Genomic DNA, 12198 nt, shown 5'->3' on the forward strand with positions numbered 1-12198 from the left:
TTAGTAGAAACAGGGTTTCTCCATGTTGGTCAGGCTAGTCTCAAACTCCCGACCTCAGGTGATCCGCCTGCCTCAGCCTCCCAAAGTGCTGGGATTATAGGAGTGAGCCACCAAGCCTGGCCGCTTCCGGTCTTTGGATTCGATTTTCCTCAAGTGTCATTGAAAGCAGGGGGCTGGATGGCCTTCCTTCCTTCGTTCCTTTTTCCTTCCTTCCTTCCTTCCTTCCTTCCTTCCTTCCTTCCTTCCTTCCTTCCTTCCTTCCTTCCTTCCTTCCTTCCTTCCTTCCTTTCTCTCTCTCTCTCTCTCTCTCTCTTGGAACATCCATACTTTCTGGCACTATAAGATGCTTAGGGCTTATCTTGTATATTTCCAGCCCCAGTTATAGAATCAGCCATTTCTTCAAGGATCCCCTGTCATTTTATTGGAGAAAGGACTTATGCTGGATGTGCTTGAGGTGTTATTTCCTCCAGATCTTCTCAACTGACAGAGCAGTGAAATATATGTGTGTAGGGAGGATGGGGAGAACAATTTTTAATATATATATGAATACTTATCTGGCAGGGGAGATACCATGATCACGAAGGTGGTTTCCCAGGGTGAGGCTTATCCATTGCACTCCAGCTGTGCTGACCTCTGTGATTCCCCCAAATGTGGGAGACTTGACTGCATAATTTGTGGTAATGGGAGACTGCTTTTGCACTCTCCCCTGTAAAAAATTTTAAAAATAAATAAATAAATAAATAAATAAATGTATATATATGAATCCATGTGGATGCATGTATGTGTAAATATTTCTCCAGGTATCCATCTTATCTATGTAAAACTAACTATGAGTTCATACTGCTGTCTCCAACTCTAATTCATTACCACATTTCACCCATTTTGTTTGTTTGTTTGTTTGAAATGGAGTCTCACACTTGCCCAAGCTGGAGTGTAGTGGTGTGATCTCGGCTCACTGCCACCTCCCTCTCCCAGGTTCAAGCGATTCTCCCGCCTCAGCCTCCTGAGTAGCTGGGATTACAGGTGTCCACCATCACGCCTGGCTAATTTGTGTACTTGTAGTAGAAACGGGGTTTCACCATATTGGCCAGGCTGGTTTCGACCTCCTGACCTCAGGAGATCCAACCACTTCAGCTTCCCAAAGTGCTGGGATTACAGGCATGAGTCACCACGCCTGGCCTCCATCCACTTTTAACAAACTTGGTTTTTTTGCCCACATTGATTGATAAAAGAAGGTAATGAACGGAGACGTTGGAAAGTTCACGTGGGGCAAGAACAGTGGGCTAAGATCATTGGACTTTTCCCTATGGTCAGTGTGGCCTCATACAACAAAAATCAAGATGAGTCAGATGCATGTAGAAAGAGACTCTGAAATGTGTACTGCCCAGATGTTTGCAAACCGGGACACTGTGTTATGTTCACAGGCCTTTGAATGTGTCTCTCCCTGGGCTCCATGTGCCCTTTCTGCTTTCTGGACTATCCTGTTCAGCTTCTGTCCTCCTACTGACAGCCTTTCCTGCTTCCCTTTCCCTCCCATGCCACTCCCACTTCATACAACCTCTTCCCCTGCACACTGCTCCTAGAACCCCTGGGCTAGCCCCGTCGGGGTTGTCCTTGCCTTCCTGGGACCTGAGGCACACAGAATGAGGATGAAAGTGTTGACGTATCATGTAGAATCCCCTACCTGAGTTCTTTCTCAGCCAGGCGTCCCAAACTCAATTGTCTACAGAGGCCAGACAGGCAATAAAAATAAGTGACTTGGGCCTCCTGGGCAGTCAGGAGGGCTTGGTGCAGAACTGGAAGCACCAGAAGTAACGAAGAGCCAGGAGATCAGGCCAGCACCTGCTCTGAGTGGTCAGGCACCTCCCTGGTTGCTTAGCAAGTCAGTTGTTGAGAAATGTTTTGACTATGGTCCTTGTGTATGCCCAGTATAAAGGGGGCAATGACCAGTCTGTGGCCACTGCTTATGGCCTTGAAAGTCTGCAGGCCCAGAGTGGCCAGACCTGGTTGTTCAAAGGAAAACTGGCAGGTGGGAAGGACAGAGGGCCTTGCCCCTTCCCATTTGCCTCCTGTGCCTGACAGTGTCACCGTAGCAATACTTCCCTGGCGGCAGCACTTTGTCCCATAGCAATAGTTGATTTAGTGTATAGGGCTTTTGTTGTTCTTGTTTATTCCCATAGCTGGAACCAGCTGCGTTGTGCTACTAACAGAGATGACAGCCCAACCTGGAGCTCTGCAAGGTCCTCCAGGCTTCTCAGTTCTGATCATCCCACCCGCAGATCCCATCACCAAAGGGGTGTACTTGCTTTATGCAGCCGCTGCTTCTCCCAGACCGCATTGTCCCCCTTGTGCCTTTTCCATGTTCAATACATGGTTTGTTTTTTATCTGAAATTCTACCCATTAAAACATCTGGTATGTTTCCTCTTCTCTTGCGAGGTGTATTTCTGTATTTCCTACCTTTGCATCCTCTGCTCGATTCAACTTGAAGCAGGTTTCCAAGCTCATCACTTGGAGGCCCAGGGCATTGCCACTGCCCGCCACCCCACCGCCCACTGCCCACCTGCAGGCCTGTGCCAGGAAGCCCTGTGTGCTGTCTGCACTCCATTTTGCTGCTTGTCCACAACCGTCAACCATGACTGCTCCTGAGGGACTCGCCAGCAGCCCTGTTTCCCAGCCTGCTGTGTGTAAGGTGATGCTTCGGGTTTTCCACAGTGAACAATGGTTCCCAGAGTGGGCAGGACTCCCTGGTGTCTGCAAGGGTGTGTGACCGTGCAGGGTGGAAACAACCTTGTCAAAATAAACCAGGGCAGTGCTGAGGGGGGAAGTGAGGCTGGCTGGGGGGAAATGTGGGCTGAGTGCTTCTTGGGGGGTTTCCTCTGCACCGGTGCCTGGCCGCTCAAGGGTCCCAGAAGGCAGAGGCTGACACACTTCCTGTAACCCTTTCAGACTCGCCATTGGCCCCCACCAGATCAGGAATCTGTTTTCCCTTGTTCACCTTGAGCCACTCACAGAGTGGGAAAGGTTTGCTTATAGAAGGAAAACAATCCTCCTTCCATCATTCCCCCTTTGCTCCTGTGTTCATCCATTTGGGCTGCTGTAAGAAAATACCATAAACTGGGTGGTTTACAAACAACAAAAATTTATTTCTCACAGTTCTTAAGGCTAAAAGTCCAAGATCAATGCGCTGGGAGATTTGGTGTGTGGTGAGAACCTGCTTCCTGGTTCAGTGTCTTCTTACTGTGTCCTCATATGGAGGAAGGGGCGAGAAAGCTTTCTGGAGCCTCTTTTGTCAATGCACTAACCCCATTCATGAGGACTCCACGCTCATGATCGGATTGCCTCCCAAAGGCCCTACCTCCAAATCCCATCACCTTGAGGGTTAGAATTTCAAATGTGAATTTTGGGGAGATAGCTACATTCAGACCGTGGCAGCTCCCTGGCACAATCCTGCTCAACCGAACTCAGCTTCCTGACCAGGCACGTCAACAATCTTTCTGTCCCTCTGATGCCAGAACTTTATGTTTCTGAGGGTGAAACTTGAGTGATTAATTCACAGTATTCCTTGGGATTCCTCTCTGATTGTTGACTGCATAAATGAGCGAAAGACCTGGATAATCCCTAACAGGTGCCTGAGACTCACATCAGCCCTGGGTGATTCCCCATGGCCAGGGGCCCACCTCAGTTCCCAGGGACCCGTGGGCATGATCATTATGATGAGCCACTACTCTCCAACCTGGCCTCTGCACCTGTGTGACATTTTCCTCCCATTGCTTTACATGTTACTCTTTCTTATTCAGTAGGATGTGCAGATTGGTCAGGGTGTGTATTAGTTTCCTACAGCTGCTGTAACAAAGTACCACAAACTAGGCTGCTCAAAACAACAGAAATGTATTCTCTCATAGTTGTGGAAGCCAGAAGTCTGAAATCAAAAAGTTGTGAGGGCTGTGTTCTCCCTGCAGACGCCCAGAAAAATCCTCTCTTCCTCTCTCCTGTCCTCTGCTAGTGGCTGGCCATCCTTGGTGCTCTTTGGCTTCTCATTGCATCATCCAAGTCTCTGCCTCCATCCTCCTGTGTCCTCTCCTGTGTGTTTGTGTCCAAATTTCCCTCTTCTTAGAATTGCATCTTCTCTAATCCAGCATGACCTCATCATAAGTCGATTACATCTGCAAAGACCCAATTTCCAAATAAGGCACATTCACAGGTACTGGGAGTTAGGACTTCAGCATATCAGTTTTGGGGACACAGTTAAAACCACAACAGAGTATAAGGAGAAAATATTACAACTTCCTTTCTTTTCTTTTCTTTTCTTTCTTGTCTTTCTTTTCCCTTCCTTCCTTTCTTCCTCCTTCCCTCCCTCCCTCCCTCTCTCTCCTCCCCTCCCTCCCTCCCTCCTTCCTTCCTTCCTTCCTCCTTTCTTTTTTCTTTCTTTCTTTTTTTTTTTTTTTGATGGAGTCCCGCTCTTCTGCCCAGGCTGGAGTGCAGTGGCGTGATCTCAGCTCGCTGCAACCTCCATCTCCCAGGTTCAAGCGATTCTCCTGCCTCAGCCTCCCAAGTAGCTGGGACTACAGGTGCCTGCCACCACAGCTAGTTTTTTTTTTTTTTTTTTTTTTTTTTGTATTTTCAGTAGAGACGGGATTTCACCATATTAGCCAGGATGATCTCAATCTCATGACTTTGTGATCTGCTTTCTTTCTTTCTTTTCTTTCTTTCTTTCTTTCTTTCTTTCTTTCTTTCTTTCTTTCTTTCTTTCTTTCTTTCTTTCTTTCTTTCTTTCTTTCTTTCTTTCTCTTATTTCTTTCTCTCTCTCTTTCTTTCTTCTCTCTTTTTCTCTCTCATTTCCTTCCTTCCTTCCTTTCTTCTTCCTTCCTTCCTTCCCTCCCTCCCTCCCTCTCTTCCTTCCTTCTTTCCCTCCTTCTTCCTCTTCTCTCCTCTCCTCTCTTACCCTTCCCTCCCCTTTCCTCCTCTCTCCTCCCTTCCCCTCCCCTCCTCTTCTGTCTCCTCTGCTCCCCTGCCCTCCCCTCTCCTCTCCTTTCTTCTTCTTTTTCTTCCTTTTCTCCCCTTCCCCTTCCCCTTCCTCTCCTTCTCCTTCTCCTTCTCCTTCTCCTTCTTCTTCCTCCTCTTCCTCTTCTCTCTGTTGCCCAGTCTGGAGTACAATGGTAGGATCATGGCCCACTGTAGCCTAGACGTCCAAGGATGAAAAGATCCTCTCTCCTCAGCCTCCCAAGTACCTGGAACTACAGGTGTGTGTTCCCATGCCTGACTAGTTTTTGTATTTTTTGTAGAGACAGGATTTCATCATGTTGCTCAGGCTGGTCTTAAAGAGATCCACTTGCCTCTGCCTCCCAAAGTACTGGGATTACAGGCGTACACAATTGTACCTGGCCTGTTTATTTCTCTTTTATAAAATGTCTTTGTTTTCATCTCTGTTATAATAATAATATAGGCATTCATATGTGTAAATTATAAGTGAGTTCTTATATAGATTTGGGGGACTATTCTCCAACATGACTGATGAGGGCATAGTCAAAAGACAAATTAATCAGGCCACCAGTCTGATTTATGAAGGGTCCCTGTCTTAGTCTATTTGGGCTGCTATAACAAAATATCATAGACTGAAGAGCTTAAACAGTAGACGCTTATATTCTCACAGTGCTAGAGGTTGGGAAGTCCAAGGTCAAAGTTTGAACTGACTCGGTTTCTGGTGGGGGCTCTCCTCTTGGCTTGCAGATGGCTGCCTTCTTCAGTGTCCTTACATGGTTGTAGGAGCAGAGAGGGTTCTCTGGTGTTTCTTCTTATAAGGGCACATATCCTTTCAGATTAGGGCTTCACCCTTAGGACCTTGTTTAACCTTACTAATTTCCATCAAGTTTCTGTCTCCAATACAGTCACCTTGGGGGGTGGGACTTCAACATATGAATGCAGCATGGATGGTGGCACCTTTCAGTCCACAGCAGGCCCCGACTACTGGATTTCATTGTACAGTAAGATCCCCTTGTCTCTTGTGAATTATAATGAATATTAGTCTGTAAAGCGGGTCTGTGTAATCCAGCTAGTTTGTATACCGTAGGCAATCAAGAACTATGGATTTACTGGGTTTATTGGGTCAGGGAGAAGGGAGGGCTTTATCCAGGTGCCAGCACTTCTTCACCTTTCTCTACATTTGCTCATCCCGGAGGTGGGGTTTAACTGGGTCTGCCTTGTCCCCTCACTTCCCTCTCTGCTGAGAGAGTCCTGAGCCCACCCATTATTGGTAGCAAAGCTCTGGGCACAATCTCCGTTTTCCTATTTGTAAAATGGAGCTAACAATAGTACCCATCTCATCAGATGGCTCTAGAGATGAAATGAGATAATGTATTTGTGGCCTTAGGACAACAGTGTTCCTGCTATAGGGAGAAGCCTGGGCCAGGAGATAGATTAGTTTCCAGATACCACTGAAGTAGCCTTTCAAATACAAATTACCTCCCTCACTTTCCAGCTGTGCAGTCCTGAACAAGTTACTTTCCCTCTCTGATTTTCCACTCTTTGTTACCTGTAAATGTAACAACGCCTTTCTCTATGTTGTTGGGAGGTCCACATAAAGTGATGTGAAATTGATTGTAAAATACAAAACGGGCTGGGCACAGTGGCTCACGCCTGTAATCTCAACACTTTGGGAGGCTGAGGAGGGTGGATCACCTGAGGTCAGGAGTTCAAGACCAGCCTGACCAACATGGAGAAAGCCTGTCTCTACTAAAAATACAAAATTAGCCAGGTGTGGTGGCGCATGCCTGTAATCCCAGCTACTACTCCAGAGGCTGAGGCAGGAGAATCCCACGAATCTGGCAGGCGGAGGTTACGGTGAGCAGAGATCACACCATTGCACTCCAGCCTGGACAACAAGAACAAAACTCCGTCTCAAAAAAAAAAAAAAAAAAAGAAAAAAAAAGAAAGAAAAAAGGTTACAACACAAAGGTTGGCAACTATCACTAATAAGTTTGACTATGAAACCTCACTACTACATTTGTATTGTCTTAGACCAAGCTTGTGAGAATTTTTTGTGATTTGTTTTTAAAGCTCATCAGCTATCATTAGTGTTAGTATATTTTATGTGTGGCCCAAGACAATTTTTCTTCTTCCAATGTGGCCCAGGGAAGCCAAAAGATTGGACACCCCTGTCTTAGACGTTTAAGGAGCTGTGATTGAAGGATGGAGACTGGGCCAGGTGGGGCTTGGTGCAAGTTTAAGCTCTTAGGTCATTTCTAAACAGCAAACCTCTCAAATAGCATCCAACAGATATGTTAGTCTTGTCGTCTTTCCCCTGGTATCTTTTGTACATGTACATGTACCTGCAGCTGTCCGCAGCCTGTCCTGGAGCCCTGACTTAGTTAAACTTCAGAACATCCCTCTGCATCCAGATGCATCCAATACTCTCAGTTTGTCTGACTCCTGCTGTACTCCCTGTGTCTGCCCAGCTGTTGACACAGCCACATATGGCTTCCTTTGCCGCAGCTTTCAGCATTCTGGTGGCTTGTAGTGCTGAGTGTTAGCGAAGAAAGTGGCTACTCTCATACACTGCTGCTGAAGGGTAGAGGGTGATGAACAGGACCAACCTCTCTAAAGGAAGTTTTGAGGCCAGGTGTGGTGGCTCACACCTGCAACCCCAGCACTTTGGGAGGCCAAGGCAGGCAGATCACTTGAGGTCGGGAGTTTGAGACCAAGCTGCCAACAAGGTGAAATCCCGTCTCTACCAAAAAATACAAAAATTAGCCAGATGTGGTAGTGCGTGCCTGTAGGCCCAGCTACTCAGGGAGCTGGCTCAGGGAGGAGAATCACTTGAACCTGGTAGGCAGAGGTTGCAGTGAGCTGAGATCGCACCCCTGCACTCCAGCCTGGGTGACAGAGTGAGACCTTTTTATTTTTAAATAAAAAAATAAAAATAAATAAGAAAATAAGGGAAGGTTGGGCAGGACTTCTCAAAGTTTAGAGTATATGCACCCTTTGGCCCAGCAATCCCACTTCTCGGAGTCTGTCCCCTAGAAATAGTGAGGGAAGTTTCAAAAACTTTATTCAACAGCATTAATAGTGTATCAGAACCCTGAAGACAGCCTAGCTGGCCAACAGTACAATGCTCAGCTGCCACTAAAAAGAATGAGATGCTGTGTCCTTCTCAGTGCCTCAGATCAGGAGGCACCTGCTATTGGTTTGTCACATTACTAATGATGTTTACTTCCATCACTTGATTAGGGTGATGTCTGCCAGATTTCTCTACTGTAAAGTTTCTATTTTTCTCTCTGTAATGAATAAGTATCTTGTCAGGAGATACTTTGGAACTATGTGAGTATCTTGTTTCTCGTCATACTTTCACCAAACTAATTTTAGCATTCATGGATAATTCTTGTCTGAAACCGTTATTACTACAGTGTGTGTCAAACAATGGTTTTCTACTTCCATCATTACTTCTACATTTGTCAAGTAAAATTTTACTATAAGGCAGATATTTTCTTTTATATTACAAAAATCATTTTTTTTGGTATCAGTATGGACTCATGGAGCCTCATTATATTGGTTATAACCCATGAATATAATACATTTTGTGCTCAGATTTTTCTAGATTTTACATTGGGATGCGCTTCAAGTTGGGTTCTATGTATTTTTGCCATTTTACTGTTGTTTTTTGAGCACTGCCTTACCTTTTGGCGCCACAAGATATTCTAGGCTCAGTATATCCTTTGTCTGCTCCAGCCCTGGAATCAGCCATTGCTGCTGTGCTATCCTTGCCAGAAGTATAACCTGAATTTAACAAGGAAGAAATACCAGACAAACACAAATGGAGTGACATTCTACTGAACAACTGAGCAGCACTCTTTAAAAATGAAAGACAAAGAATGACTGAGGAATGAGTTCAGATTAAAAGAGGCGAAGGGACACGCTCCAACCGTAACTGCAACACGTGACTGCAGGGCTGCGTTCTGCACTGGAAAAAAGTGCTACTGATGGAATTTGAATATTGTCTCTAGATTAAGCAACTAAGCAATGGTATTGTACTAAATTGCTAGATTAGGCAATAGTATTGTGCTAAAATTAATTTCCTGACACAATTAAATAATTGTACTCTGTATATAAGATGTCAAAATTGAGAAGTTGCAAGGCTAAATGGAATTTCTTTGTTTTTAAAACTCTTTATATATCTTAATATATCTGAAATTATTTTAAAAGAAAAACTAAAAAAAAAACCCCAAAACCTAAATACAAACCAGGAGATAGATATATCTGTACTAATATGGGATGATGTCCACAATCAATTGGAAAAGATCAGTTGTACTGCTGTTTGTATAGAATTGGCCCTTTTTGTAGAAGCAAGACAGAACAATATAGTGCATATACATATTTATCTACACATGGGAGAAATTCTGAGAAGGGCACATACTTCCTGTTAACAGACATTTCTGGGAAATGTGTTTGGAAGGTGTGAGACACCTTTTACTTTTTGATGTCTTAAAAAGAAGAGCATGTTTTAATATGATAATGAGAAAACAGTAAGAATGTGGGTTGTATGCATGAGTGTACTTCTACATGTGTAGGTTTAGGTTTGATGTCTTCCCATCCAGCTTATTCTCTTTTGCATTTTCCTGCACAGGCAGTGCTGTGCAATGTCTTGCCCAGTGGACACCCACCTAGTTTTCACTCCACAAACCACTGTCCTACATCTGATCCTTAACAAAGTATGTTAGTTGTAGACACAAAGGTGGCCTACATTTCATACTGGTTGACAGTAATGCCAGTTGACTCATCTTATTTTTGTCTGAGGAGGCTGGAAATTTTTCATCCTCAGAAACTTTAGGGATAAATTTATTACTAAGATTGTATCATTTTGGTCTCCCCAGAGGAATGAAAAATTAGAAATTTTCCACGTGACAATCATTGCATTTACCTCTTTAAGGAGCAATGATTCTTTAAGTGGTGCTTGATTTATCTAAACCCGATTAATTAGTGAAAGGTCATCTGTTTCTCCCAGGAGTTTTTAATGATCATTAGGCTTTCATAGTTACTGTGAAATTTTGTTTAAGTGGATTTATTTTGTGCAGGATTGTATTCAAGGCAGATACTCCTTAATTTAAGAAGGGATATGTGAAAACACAAGTGTCTTCTCTTGAGTGAGGGCCTACTATGTGCCCTGACTTTTTACAAATATTGACTAATGTAACCTTCCCTACCATGTACCTTTCTTCCAATTTATCAGTGAGGAAACTGATGCAAAAAGGTATGCTCTCACAGGCTCTGGCATGTTCATTGAGTTAGCTCCAGAAAGAACTATCCCCTTCTCATGCCTGTTCCCTACTTCTTTTGCGGCTAATTCTCTGAAATAGTTTCTGCCATTGTTTTCAGCTTTCTGGGCTGCCCCATCACCTGTGTTGCTTCTAAATGTCAGTTTCATTGCTGCCTTCTGGCTTCCTCTGCTTTTCTCTGACATGATGTCTCTGTGGATGCATCTCCCAGTAATGATTATAAAGGTGGTGAAAATAATAAAAATAGAATACACAGGTGTCTTTATCAACCCTTGACCATGCTGGGCACAATGCTGAGCGTGTGCGGGCATGATGTCTTTATTCTGCCCACTTAGCTGATGAGATTGTAGGGGCTCGCTGCAGGTTGGGGCCTGAAGACCACAGCCGGGTCCATCTAGGAACCAGAAGCTATGGTCAGGCTTACATGCTTTTTTCACATCAGTGTTCATGTAGATGTTTAAGTTCTTACAATAGGTTTTTGCAAGCTTGTGAACGCTGCCAAATTACGCTCGCCACACAATTGCAGCCACCTATTCCCAGGCAGTATAAATATATGGTTGAACTAACATTAATACACATCACTATTTTATCAAGTGACATAATCAAGCTAATTATGAAGTATCCAAATATTAATTTGCACAGACTAAAAGCAGGTGAAATATTAGAAATCTGCATATATCATTAGCAGAAACATTTTTTGGGGCCAAATGGTAAGGGAAAAAGGGGAAAATATTGTCCTTCAACAAAAATAATCATATTCCAGTAAGTATAATAAAAGAAACGACAAGCTTTTCAGAATTTCCATGACTAAAAATTGTTTTAGCTACAGTTAAAAAAGCATCACACAACAAAATATCTCTTGTTTAAAATATTTGCTACAAAAAGGCCTATTCTATATGTCCTGCATAAGAACAAGTATCTTTATATAAGAAATGTGTTTAATAGCCCTCTTTCATTCTTTTTCTCAAGCCCTCTCTGTTAAATTGCACCCAAAGGGGAAACATTAATTGAACTTTTAAAGCTTTTCTCTTTTTTTCTGTCTAAAGACATTAAAGACATATAGGTGGTATTAAATGAACCTTTAGCTAGAGCTCTGTGAGTTTTCAAAACAGATTTTATTTTTCTTTACCATAGGCCAACAGAGATTTTGAGAAACACATTGAAGGATCTGTTAACACTTGGTAAACCCAATAAAAGCAGTGGTTGTGCCAGTCCTGATCTGTCTTGATGTGAATGTGAACAATGGGAACCTGAGCTAAGCAAGTAAAGAATCATGCAGTGCAGTCACCGTCTTCAGCATTTGAGATGACTAGCAGGGTAAACCACACTGTGTCTAAGATGCAATGCTAATTCTGTTTGAATTAAAAATATGCAAGTGTGGTACTGGATATTTTGACACGCAATCTTGCGAAATTTCTCATTGATAAGATTCTGACATAGGAACTACATTTGAGTAAGAATCATAGCTCAATACGGCATGATTTCAGGAAAGCCAACTGATAAGATAAAAGTGTTTCTGAGGCTGAACAGCAAGAATCTTTTGCTAAGAGTTAGAATAGATTGACAAGAACCTAAAATCAGAGTTGCAATTCTGCTGAGCTACTGCTTTTCAGTTCTCTGGTGGAAGCTTCACTGGACATATTGTGTATCAAGCCTCTATGTGACTGATTTGTGCCTCTTAAACTATGTCTTGTCTTAGATTCTCCATGGCAGTAGCTTTAGGCAACCCAGTTTTACTGAATGCAGCAATGGTTTCAGTGACAATTAGAATCCAATTTTAGGATAATACTTCTCCAAATTGTTAAAACTCCCTGGTGCTTTTCTCTTATAAACTGCAAAATGTCTTCATATTTCATCCCACTTTTCAGTTAATGCTACGGTGACAGAAACTGGACTTCTCGCAAGACACATGACAGAGTAATATGGCAGCCA

The 12198-nt window shown here is 43.5% G+C and overlaps 1 non-coding gene across 1 annotated transcript; it reads left to right on the top strand.

The window, feature by feature from the left end:
• The first annotated feature begins 546 nt into the window (after positions 1 to 546).
• Positions 547 to 707, top strand: LOC112630908. The gene has a single exon (XR_003121030.1). It is a non-coding gene; the product is annotated as a U1 spliceosomal RNA (small nuclear RNA).
• The last annotated feature ends 11491 nt before the right edge of the window (positions 708 to 12198 follow it).

The sequence above is a fragment of the Theropithecus gelada genome, chromosome 8 (assembly GCF_003255815.1).
Source record: "Theropithecus gelada isolate Dixy chromosome 8, Tgel_1.0, whole genome shotgun sequence".
Taxonomy (NCBI): Eukaryota; Metazoa; Chordata; class Mammalia; order Primates; family Cercopithecidae; genus Theropithecus; species Theropithecus gelada.